This window comes from Mus musculus, chromosome 13 (genome assembly GCF_000001635.26).
Source record: "Mus musculus strain C57BL/6J chromosome 13, GRCm38.p6 C57BL/6J".
NCBI classification, from domain to species: Eukaryota; Metazoa; Chordata; class Mammalia; order Rodentia; family Muridae; genus Mus; species Mus musculus.
Genome location: NC_000079.6, coordinates 96,373,506 through 96,386,528, shown reverse-complemented (window position 1 = coordinate 96,386,528; position 13,023 = coordinate 96,373,506). Strand labels below are relative to the sequence as shown.

General features: G+C 43.3%; 1 pseudogene; it reads right to left on the bottom strand.

Annotated features, from left to right (window-relative positions):
• Gm8712 (predicted gene 8712) lies at positions 8,816-9,662 on the bottom strand (annotated as a pseudogene).

Below are 13,023 nucleotides of genomic sequence, written 5' to 3'. Positions count from 1 at the left end.
GGAGGGAGGGAGGAAGGAAGGAAGGAGGAAGGGAGGGAGGGAGGGAGGGGGAGGGGGAGAGAGAGAGAGAGAAAGAGAGAGAGAGAGCATTTGAAGCTAGGCTGGTACCTGGTTATTGCTAGGTAACTGTTGGGCAGAGCCTAGAGGAAATGCTAGCAGACCCCTGCCACTGTAATCCAGTTTTTTCTTCCTCATCTTTGTATGTGTGCTACTGTGTGTGGAGGCCAGAGGTCAATGTCAGGTGTCCTCTTCGGTTATACCACATCTTATTTTTTGAGACATGGTCTCTCACTGAAACGGGAGCTCATTGATTTGGCTCCTGTAGCTGGATAATGAACAACAGCTTGTGATGCAGGGATTTCAAAAGTAAAAACTGCACACGAATCGCATGGCTGGATGAGCATCGCGGGAGGCTGAACTGAATAGTTAGAGAAAGATTTGAGATTTTACGTCAAAGATAAATGATATATTTTTAGGTTTTCAGAAGAGATAAAAACAACTTGGAAGAAGGATGTGAAAGACCCACAACGTGAGGACTCTCCCACGTTCTGAATCAGGAGAGGCAACACCCCAAATCACTCACAAGAAACAATCTTGATGCAAACTGCAAGAGGATTTTTATCCCAAGAGCACTCTGGTACCCACAGTCATACACCACTCAGGGTTAGAGGACCGTGGGCCACAAGTGCAGAATTGTGACAGCTTTTATGGGGTTACAACAAAGAGCCCACATAGTGCCGGCCAATCGATTTGTACCACTCCATAATTTCTAGGCCAATCATTTTAAATCATCAAACCTGTGCCCCGAGGGTTTGGCCCAATCAGTTTTCTATGGCCCCGGTGGTTCACTTTTGCGTGGGTTCCTGGGCGGGGGAGGCAAAACGCAGTTTCGGTGTGTAATCTTTTCTTCTATGGTGCAAGCAGTTTACAGAAGCTAGATAATCGGTTAGTCAACTCTTTTCCTGTTATCTTACTAGGTCAGAATCATGGTATTCACAGAGAACAGGGCCCTGGAGCGGCAAGAAGTGTGGCCTTTTACCTATACTCTGGCAGGGAGCAGGGTCTGGAATTTGTGGTATTTAGGGCTTCTTAGGAGGCTGGAGTTGGGGCTGTGTTTTCTATCCTTTCAGATGAAGAGAAAATAGAAATGAGCTATTTTGAAGATAGAATTTATGAATCTTGTCGGAGAGAAAAATGTCAAGGACTACTTTCAGGTACCTGGCTTGAGAATGGATAGTATTGTCATATTGTATTGAAAAAAACAGAGTGTCAGAAGAGCAGATTTTGAAAGACGATAAAAATTCAGTGTTAAATACACTTTAAATAAAATGTTTGGAGTTTGCAAGTGGGCTGTTCCCTAGATTATTGAATATACATGTCTAGAGTAAAGGAAGGAATTTGGATCTATGTATCTAAATTGGGGGTTTTCACATATAGATGTGGATTGTTTTGAAAATGGTTTCACCTTTTCATCTTTCCCTTGGATCTACAGCATTTGCCTTATCATATTGCAGTGCTTGCCCACCTGTGACCCGCAGGATGCTAAGGAACGCCATGCAGTGTTTGATCAGGCTGTGCCAGTGACTAAGGAAGACCGGCGCAGTGTTTGATCAGGCTATGTCAGTGGTTTTTTTTCAGACTCCTCTTGCTTTGTGAGACTCCATTTTACCGATATCATTTGGCTCCAGTTTGAGTGCAGAATCGGATGACAGTGTGTCCTCGTGGGCACATAAAGCAGCACTGTCCAGCACTACCACCCAGGATACACAGACTTACAGCTCTTTCCTATAAATAGAAAGGATGCCACTTTATAAACACACCAGACTGTAGAACACATGAGCACATTAAAACATTCCAGGCAAAACAGGCCTGAGACCAGATGGAGAAAAGGGTGTAACATCCTCATTTGGAGCCCTTAAAGAGGAAGACTCTTTTTTTCCCCATTGTATATTTTCTTTATTTACATTTCAAATGTTTTCTTCTCCTTTCAAGGTCTCCCCTTTGGAAACCCCCTACCCCACCCCCTCTCTCTGCCTCTATGAGGGTGCTCCTGACCCACCCACCCACTCCCACCTTCCCATCCTGGCATTCCCCTATACTGGGGCATTGAACACACTCAGGCCCAAGGACCTCTCCTCCCACTGATGCCAGCAAGGCCATCCTCTACCATATATGCGGCCAGAGCTATGGGTTGAAGAGGAAGACTCTCAACACTGATGGTGAAAAGTTCTCCCATCCATCATCTAACCACTGTGTGTGTGTGTGTGTGTGTGTGTGTGTGTGTGTGTGTGTGTAAGTGTGTCCATCTGTTTAGATCTGATCCCGACCCTCACCTCTACAGACTACATTCCACTTCTCCCAGAAGTGTGGCTCAGCCCTTGACTCTATAGTAGACTCACCGTGGGATGAATTATCTGACTCCTCCTATAACAGAGACTCATTCTGCACCTCTATCCTATTCCCCTTCTGCCTTTATGCAGCTTCTTTGAAACCCCTGGAACTCTGCTATGGCCTCTTTAACCCTGTGTATCCCTTCTGTAAGGTTAATATCTAGCCATCTATCCATCCATTTATCTATATGAATATGAAGATATTTTTACTGTGTGACCTGAGTGCTAATTTTAACCATTAAGATCGAAGCAAACAAAACTGTTTGCCTAGCAAGGTTGGTTACAAGGAACTGAGGGCTACATGGAAAAACTTGGAAATACTGCTGCCATACCTTGTGGATTTATTGTTATTCTCCCCAGGCTGACATTACGGAAGGACACAGATGTGTTTGTCTACATTTTCCACATAGCTTTCTACAAGATGCAACCAGAAGCCTTTAAATGCATACGCATTTGGCATGGTTTGCTCTTGCCTTCTGTCTTATTCATTAAAACATGCCTGGGTTCAGCTGACTGTACCCAGTCAGGTACTTATAAGACACATGAATATGGTGGGACACACCTGTAATCCCAGATACTAAAGAACCCTTGAGAAACCAGCCTGGGTAGCAAAACCAGACTTAGTTTAGGAGCAGTGCCGGCAGGACTACAAAGCTAATCTACACATGCCAAGTAAATGTTAATTTCCTAGAGCCATTGTGCTTTAGTGTGCTTTGCTACATAGACTTCTGTGACAAAAGAGGACAGATGAATACAGTTTAGAATAAAGGATCAGACTACATGGTGGGGACAGTAAGCAGCGAATAGGATCCAGAATGGAACCCTTTCTGATGTTCTTTCATAGTTAGAGATTGTGAGGTGATAGCAAACCCTGTAAAAGAGATGGAGGAGGGAGTACTTGAGAAGATGGAGGAAAAAAGAAGAGGCTTCAAGAAAATGCTAATAAAATGACTGTTACACACCTGCCCTAGTATCTCCTCTCTTCATGCCCTCTGTTCTTGGCTAAGCCATTGTTGAATTCCACTTGACCTGTTTCTTGATGTACTGTCTTCATTTTTCTCTTCTCTACCTCCACCCTTTACATTCTCCATGGTCTTAATTTATTTTCTTGTTGCTGTGATTAAATAATACTCTGAGAAAAGCAACTTAAGGGAGAAAGGGCTTATTTTAGATTACAGTTAAATGGTCTACCATGACAGAACAGCATGGCAGTGGAAACTTGGAAGAGCTGGTATTTCAGGTGTCAGAAGGGAGTGCAAGCAGGCTACTCAGACCCCACTCTCCTCTGATATAGTCCAGAGTCTCAGTCAGCAAACAGTACCACCCGAAGTGGGTGGGCCATCCCACCTCAATCAGTACAGTCAAGGCAATCCCCTACAGACATGTCTGTAGGACATTCCAGATTTTGTCCAGTAGGCAACATTGACAATCACATTTGCAAATTATTTTCTTGTGATGCCATAGGGTTGTACCACTTCCTCTTCTAATATCTTTTATGTATCTCATGATTCTAAACACTCTCCAAAACCCAGTCCTACCAAAAAGTCTCTGCTAGGGTCTCCCAAGTTGACACTAAATGTGAAAATTTGGGAAAGCTGTGTAATATTTATAAGATCTTTGTTGTTGAGAAAAATAATAGAACATATAAAAATCTAAGATTGAAACTAAGTCAATGTACTTACATATCCCTGCCTATCTACCTCTTTCAATATATGGTCCTAGTGAAATAACTGAAGGGGAAGTTTACCTATAGTCCCTAGTTATACTGCATTTTCCACCTGATATTCTATTTGAGTGGGGCCTAGATGTGGGTAGACTGATATTTCTCCACTTCCTGAAAGGAGACTCAATACACTGGGGGCATGCTTTCTTCTCTTTCTCCTCCTCCTTCTTCTCTTCCTCCTCTTCCTTGCTATTCTTGTTCTTTTCTTCCTTTTCTTCTTTTCTTCCCCTTTCTCTTCTCCTTCTCCCTCCTCCTTCTCTTCCCCTCCTCCCTCCTCCCCGCTCCTCCTCCTCCTCCTCTTCCTCCTCCTCCTCCTTCTTCTTCCTTCTTCCTTTTCTTTCTTCTTCTTCTCAAGGCAGGGTTTCTCTGTGTAGCCCTGGCTGTTCTGGAACTCACTCTGTAGATCAGGATGGCGTTAAACTGAAAGATCTACCTGCCTCTGACTCCCAGGTGCTGGAATTAGAGGCATGTGCCACCATCAACCAGTTTTTAATTTCACTTCCTAATCAACTCAAGATTACCTTTTCAACAAACCCCCAGTCTGGGCTTTGTTATTCCAGGTTATAAGTGGCTGACATAGTTCATTAATCTTGAAAGAAGAGAGGGGCAATGCTTTTTGAACACTGGCTTTGGAAAACATTGCTTTTGTCTTTCTACATCAGAAAAGTATAAAAAGCAACTTCAGACAGGAAAGTGTGCAAAGATTGTGGTGAAACATCAATGATGTTTCACTCACTGAAACATCAATGGAGGGACTGCAGACAGATGGACCAGTAAGGTAAGAACTACAGGTAAGAAGCAGACAGTATCAGGGATGCCAACTCATCAGCTCTATCATGTCGCTTGCTCCTGGGTGCTCCCTTAAATCTGAACATTGAAAATATGAATCTCCATTAGCAAATTGTCACGTGACCCTCCTTAGGGAAAAAAATACATGGACATAAAGCCAGAAATAATCTGAAGTGTGACCTACAAACTGAATTCAAAGCAATCTTGTCCAATTTAGTGAGACCCTGTATCAAAATAAAATGTAATGAGGATTCACACCATAGCTCAGTGATAGAAAGTGTACCTACCATGTGCAAATCCCTAGGTTCCATCACCAATAGCAAAAAAAAAAAAAAAAAAAAAAGGAAAACTCCATTTAGATAAGCCTATACTATAACACTCAATATATGAAGTGCATAGGAAGGCAAACTAGTTTCCAAATTCACCAACCTAGTTATTTCTACTAAACTAATCCTTCCAAGACATTAGGCATTACAAATATTCACATTTGGATGGCTGATAAACTCATTTGAATCAACTAACTACATGTGACATTAAAATGGAGGAGGTCTGTTATAATTGGATCATAGAACTTAAACATGGTTTTGCTCATAAAACAACATAAAAACCTCCTAGTTTATCAATACTTTTACATTAGGAGTAGGTAGTGTAACTTTTACTGATGCACTTCTAAGAAGTAATAGTAAAATTTTACGGTATATTTCAAAGTAAGGAAGAAATGCTGGCCCTGTAGCAAATATCTGACCGAACTTTCAATCTGTCCTTTGCCTGGAAAGCCCTTTGGTACAGGCTACCTTCCCCCGTCAGAGCAGCATCTTCACCTTCCAATCTCCTCAATTAGACAAGTGGCCCCAGTAGCACTGTGGCTGGGACTCACGAGTAAGTTATATAGAACTTTAATTTCTAAGACATTTAAGGTCCATGGAACTGAATCTAGTTGCTCTCTAAGAACAAGTGTTCTTAACCACTGAGACACCTCTCCAGCCTTAAACTTATTTTCTTTAAAGAAAAATTTCAGGTGTTCTATCTAATATGGCACTAGAAGGTAGGCTAACACAGGTGCCAGACTACTAGTCTGAGTATAGTGTGGAATTGACGTAGTTTAGTTCTGTGGATATGTCTTAGTGATAGTTTGATAACAACATCTGGAGCTTCTTCTTCTTCTTCTTCTTCTTCTTCTTCTTCTTCTTCTTCTTCTTCTTCTTCTTCTTCTTCTTCTTCTTCTTCTTCTTCTTCTTCTTCTTCTTTTCTCAAGACAGGGTTTCTCTGTGTAGCCCTGGCTGTTCTGGAACTCATGACTAAATGAGTTTTCATGACTTTGTGGTGGCTCATAGTTGCTTCTAAAGCACTCTCCACTGCCACCCACACTCATTGTCTGCTTAGACCCCTGGAATGCATGAAAATCACCTGATGACGACTTCCTTCAGGAACACAGGTTCCTGAGCTCTTCTGTCAGAGTTTCTCATGCAGATTTATGGTACAGTCCAAGAAGAATCTGTGTTTCAAACAAACTTTCACTTACATCATACTGGTATTGATGGGTTCATCATTTGCTTTAGATCAGTTTGGATCCCAGCTCCTGGATCTGAACTTCAGCCTTGTCACCTGTCACAATGAAATCTTTCTCTAGATATTCAAGTTTCCCAGCGGAACCCCTAGAGGTTGAAACCAACATCTTAGCTAAGTTACAAGTGTACTTTTCCAGACTTCAAACCAAGCAGCTGATTTCTGGCCACCTTGGAGATTTCTGGGGCTCAGACCTTTTGAGTGTTCTCCTTTTAGTTAGCTCCAGTCCAGTTTCCTCCTGGATCCACACTGCTGCAGACACTCAGCTTTTCAGCTATTCATGTGCATAGTTCTTCATTCTAGTTCTTTCTACGCATGTGGGTATGAGAACCTATTTGTATTGTGTTTCCTTTCAATCACCTGTAGCAGGTGTCTGTTGTCTGCCTCAGAGTCATACTGAAACTGGGAAGTGACCTACCTCTATGGCTCCAGTGCCAGGACTTTGCTTCCCAGATCTGTAACTTCAGATACCTCCTATATACTATCTCCTGCAGCATGGTCTCCATGTGGGTCCCTTAATAAGTGGAGCAGGGGCACTGACTTTGACTCTGTTGCCTCTTTTTGGATACCTTTCCCTAGCTGGACTGCCTTGTCTGGCATCAGTGGGAGAGAATGAGCCTAGTCCTGGTGCAACTTGATGTGCCAGGGTGGGTTGATACCCATGGTGGGCCTTCCCTTATCAGAGGAGGGAGAAGGAGCTGGAGGAGGGGGGATGTGAGGGTGGGGCTGGGAGGAGAGGAGGGAGAGGGCTATGATCAGGATGCAAATTGAATAAATAAATTAATGAAAAGAAAAAGAAAAAATGTGTCAAACTTTCTTCTGCTTTGTAGATGTTTTAGGTTTTGTAGTTTGCAGTTTCAAGCTTGTAGTAACCTCTTGTAGTAATCTCTGCTTCTTTTCTTTGGTTCCCAGCAGTCTCAGAACAAGGCTATTGTTCTAGAGAATCAGAACATGTATGTGTGCATATGTGCCTGCATGTGTTGCTACAGAGAACTGGCTCACTTGTTTATGGAGATGGAGAAGTCTCACAATCACTTATGTACACGTTGTAGAGGATGGGAAGCAGTGGTGTGGTTCTGGTGTGGATGCCAGGGAAGATGGGTATCTTGGCTTGAACAGGCTCAGAGAATGAATTCTTCACTTAGTTTTTTGTTCTATTTAGGGTGTCCATCAAATGGGATGCAATCCATGTTGGGAAAGGGAATATGTTTTACTTGGCCACCAGTTGAAATGTCAACTTCATCCAGAAGTACACTTACAAACACTCGGAGACCAAGCAAGCAAATACCTGGGAACCGTGTATCTTCATCAAATTGACAACATAAAACCGATCTGTACAGCCCGTTCTTCATTTGCATCTGGAACTCAGACTGGCTAACTCACATATGACCACTCCCAAGGTTATCTTCTCTGGTACTGTGGAAGGCCACATCATTTCCCTTCTCATTCACTCTCCTCCTTACCAGATTCTCTCAGAGACACTGCTGGTGCCTATTCAAAGTGCTGTCATCTTCCATAATCCCCAATGTACCTCTGCTCTCTTAATTGGCTGCCAAAATCACCACTCTCAGTGGGCCTCTAGCATTGGCTGTGGCACTTCTCAGCTCCTTAAGTTTGCTGTTATTTAGGTCTTCACTTTCCAGAGCCTTGATGAAAGTCACACACAGAGAATGACAGAACACTCAACACCAATCTTCTTTTCTTAGCTCCTTGTCCTTGGCAAGTGTCTGTGGCTAGGCTGTCTTAAAGTTCCTGTAAAGGTATAGAGAATACAGCAGCTGTCTTAGTTACCTTCCTGTTGCTATAACTGAATACCCGATGGAAGCAACTTAAGGGTCAAAGGGTTTATGTCAGAGGGATACAGTTCACTGCGATGGAGAAAACGGGGCAGCAGGCAGGGAAGGGACAGCGACAAAAGCAGGACACTGGGCCTGTATTTAGGAAGCAGAGAGCAAACAGGAAGTGGGGCCAGACCATAAAAAGTCAAGGCCTGCCCACAGTGAAGCACTTCTGCTAGCAAAGGTTCCACCTTCTATAGGTTCTCTGATCTTCCCTGGGTGGAGCATCACTGGGTGGAGACCACATTTACAAACCAAGTCCTCAAGGTTATGTTTGACATTGCAGTTGATGTTGTTGATAGAAAAATAAAAAGGGTAAAAACATTCCCCTTACCATGAAAATAAAAGACAAGTTTGATTTACTGAATTTCAGGAGCTAGTAGTTATGCGAATATTTAAGAACCTTTTAAAGTAAACAATATTATTTATGGCTAGGGGACTGTATAGTATATACTAAGTATAAGTTAATAAGACTATATAAGTTATTTAAACACACATAATCCTTTTTTTTTTTTTTATAAACAAAGTTGTCCAGGTTTATTCACAGACAGGACATCTTCTGGCCTGCTGCTGTCTACCCCTCCACACTCAGTCAAGGCAAGGCTTCTTTGGCCTCCTCAGCTGATATCTCCTGGGAGTAGAGACCTGTGAAAAGAGCTGGCAGCCAGTTGTGGGCCTCCCCTGGAGCCTGCAGATCCAGCCAGGCCAGTCCTTCCTTCAGCAGGTATTCCTCGGCCAGCTGCAGCACAACAGTGTGATCCATATTGAGCTCAGCGGGAACAGACTGGATGAGCTAAGTGCCTCCCACAGGGATGATGCCGAATCCTGTGCCCAGGGCTTTCAGCTTCTTGATGGCTCTGATCAGGTCGTCTTGGCTGACATCCTGAGCAAACTTGCCCCTTCCTTTTAACACCTGCTGATGTAGCTCCTCCAGAGTTATCAGACCTCCATTCCGATGTTTTAGGGCCAGGCACACTTCAATAATCTGGACACCCAGTTCATAATAGAAGTCCCCAACGCCCAGCATCTCAGACCAAAACCCTTTTCCAGAGGCCAGGGGATCCACCCCAATGGTTGCACACATGTCTTGGAACTGGACTCGGAACTCAGGATTCTTCCGGGTCTCTTGCTTGTGCTTGCTGGCAAATTCTTCTAGGTTGGTCTTAAACATGTCCAGCTGTTTTGACATCTGGGCCAGCTGGTCCTCAGCCAGGACAGTCCCTCGCTCTTATACTTGGCCTCGGCGAGTTTCTTCTTGGCAATGGCGCCAAATCCCATCCCGCGCCGGTGCATCCCCACCCCGGGCCCGCGGTCTGCCCGGCAGCCCCGACCCCAGCTCTCCGCGTCCCAGGTTCTACATAATCCTATTTTAATAAAATTATAGAAAAACCATTTTTTCTTCCTCCCTTACTTCACCCCCATCTCTCTCTCTCTCTTTTGGCAAAAAGGATTTAAAGAAAACTTAACAGGAGTTTTTAATCAAACACTATTGGGAGTTACTTTGTAAGGAAAGCAAAATTTGAGTTAACTAAATATCTTACCCTTTCCTAGTAAGAAAATCCTAATCAGAAGTAACTATGACAAAAACAAAAAACCAAACCAAACCAAACAACCCAAAGTAGATGCTTTAGTTTTTGTTTATATTTTTGATATTGTTATGGAGTTAGGAAACACTGAGAGACCATCTGAAGTCAATTGGGTTGTAATTAGCCAGATTTTTATTTAAGCTGCAGCTGTTCTCCGTTCCTGTGCTCAGATTTGTACCTGAGGCTTAGTTTAAAGCATGGCAGGGATGATGGTTTTTAAAAGCAAGGATCACAATTCATTTCTGCGGAATTCACAGCCACCTGGGGACCTACCTGCCTTCCTTCCCCTGTACACAGTGATAAGCAAGTTTACAGAAGCCAGAGCAAGCAGGGAATCATTTTACAACAGTCACACAACCTGGGGAAGGGGCAAGAAGTCAGGGTTGCCTGTTAATCATTTCAGGACTTTAGATCAGAGACAATCAGTGACTGGGATGGGTGCTTATCAGAAAATAGACTTCTACTTAGCCACCACAATACACATCTCCCTCCTTTCTCCTTAGTTCCCCTCTTAGTACCCAGAACTTCCAACCCCCCCCCCCTTTAGGTCTCTTTCAAATAACACTTTCCCTAAGAACCCTATTTTGATTTGCCTTACCGTTATTTCTGGTGACTCCTTTCCCCTGGATCACTCTGGAGCCTAGCTTAGTTCACATCATCTCACGACTTTACTCCCCAACCGCTATTTACTCTCCTGCAGCATCACCTGCAGGCGAGCCTTAAACATTTGCTGAATTTAAAATGCCAGGTGCTTCAAGTTTTTCCTTTCTTACAAAATGATTTATGTTTGCAGGGGATCAAAACCCCTTTCTTCTTTCTAAGGAGCCTTGTGAATGCCTCTGCAATGGCTCAGGGACATGGGGGTGGGGGTGGGGTCAGTAAATTGTCACTGCCCCGGTGGCTTCAGAGAAGGAGGAAGTTTGCCTCAACCACACCAGGTGGCAGTGTGACTCGAGCCTGGAAGGACATGAAGCAGATATGTGAAGAAAAACAGTGCAGCAATTCTTTAAAAATATATAAATAAATAAAATAAATGCTTTTGCACAAATGGCCCATATGACTCCAGTTTTATAAATTTAAATCAGGGGTTCAAAAATGTGTTTGATTTACACTGCTGCTGCTGACAGGGTCGAGTGAAGAAGGAAGTTTTATTATTCATACTGTCAGCTGGAACACAGAAATACATACATACCCTGGAAGACAATAGTAAAACTTGACATTTATGTAAAAGAATAGATATGATCATATTGAAATTTCTTATGATGATATTTGTTTGTATATAGAATAGTTGCAAAAGAAATAATTATTCTTTGAAATAAAAATAACTAGTTTATCTCAGCTACTAAAAAGCAGGAGATTAATCTGTTATTCAAGATACAATGTTTTTAGAGGTTGATACTGGTGCAGGAGAATTCTTTGTGTGATATGGTTTTTCATGTAGATATCCTTATTGTCTGAGATTGAAGTTCTAGCTTAGGTATTACTGAGTTTGAGATGGAAAGAAATGAGAGCAGGTCACAAATTGCACTGTTCTGCTATTGACATATTTCTCCACGAAGTCGCTGCAGCACTTAGCCAACGCCAGCACTCCACACTGCGGTTGGTCTTCTGATTGTTGGAAGAGAAAGACGGGAGGCATTAGTAGAGAAAAACCCTCTCCTGTAGGGCTTACGGTGTTTTTTTTTAATTTTATTTTTATTATGGACATTTATGATGCCCGGTATCCTTGAAGAGTCTTCTAGTGCTTAGAAAAATCTCCATTTGTGCTTCTTGGTTCCCCAGCTTGCAGGAGGAAACTTGCTTTCCTGGCTTCCCTTGCAGCCCGGCCATGGGATACTTGTATGTATCTCTGATTCAAATGTGGGCGATGGGAGAGAAGAGGACAGAGATGTTATCTGTGATGGGGGCCTCTGTAAGGAGTACCAGAGCCAGGGTCTTTGGCATCTGCTCCTGAGCATCTCCGTATGAGCTGTAGCACTTGCACAAGTCCTGTTTAGAAGGTGAGGCTATCAGCAGGGTCGTTTAACTGTAGTGCATCCTGAAGCGAGATCAGAGATTGTTCCCGACTACTCAGCATCCCTGTCTGATTCTCAGGGGTTCTGGGAGCCTCTGCTGAACTTTAATGAGTCCTTTTTTTTTTTTGCAGGGGCGTGGGGGTGGGGGGTTAGGCCAGCCAAAGTCAGTTTTTGTTGATTGCCAGAAGTCCTGAGCAAACCAGGAGTAAATGCATACGCCCTTTATCCTGTTGTCTAGCTTTCTTCTCCACTAATTGGCTTCTAAGGCGGCATTATGCTCAGAGCTTATGTTCCAGTGGAGGAAAGACTCCCAGCGCTGGATTTCACGAATCTGACCTTCAGAGAAGACGCTGATCCGCCCTGCTTGGTGCCCGTATGTGAGTAGGAGAAAGGGAGGAAAACACAGACTTATGGGTAATTTTTCCAATTGTAATTGTGTTATAAATCTAGGGAAATTTTCATATGAAACCAGGAAGAGACTATGAAACTTATAATTTTGAGTTGGTGAATGTTACAAGAAATGAGTTAAAGCAGTGGCAATGGAGGAAAATGAAGTCATTTCACGACAGACGCCTGTCAGCAGGTGCTTTGTATCGTCTTCAAAACCGGAGCCATGCTCAGAAATGGCCAATAGCTTCCTAAGTGAAATATTACCTTTTATTTCAAAATTAACTACTAAAAAGCCAAATAGAATGTTGTTTAGTTCAGTTGGTTCCCTCTCTTTCTAGTTCCAGAACCCTTTACCCATAAGCATGGGACTAGCACCAGGCTGCAGCATTCTGCCTCTTTCTTCATTGTCCCAGGGAAAGCAGGTAACCCTACCCTTGGCTCGTGAGAATGCTTCCCTCTCTGTCTCCTGTTCAGGTGTGGGTCATGACCTAAGTAGGACATGTTTGGCCTTCTCTGAGACTTGACACATGAACTCTGAGAGTGAAAGTCTCCACTGAGATGGCAGGCTCTAAGGACAACTGTAAATTGCTCAGTCCAGCCGTTTGGAGGAAGTTGTTTATGGTAATTGACGAGGAGACACACAGAGAATGGGTGGGGATGAGAGAGAGAGAGAGGCTCTGAGGCTGCTGAGCCTCGGAACCAGCTGTGTTTCCTGATTTGGCTCTC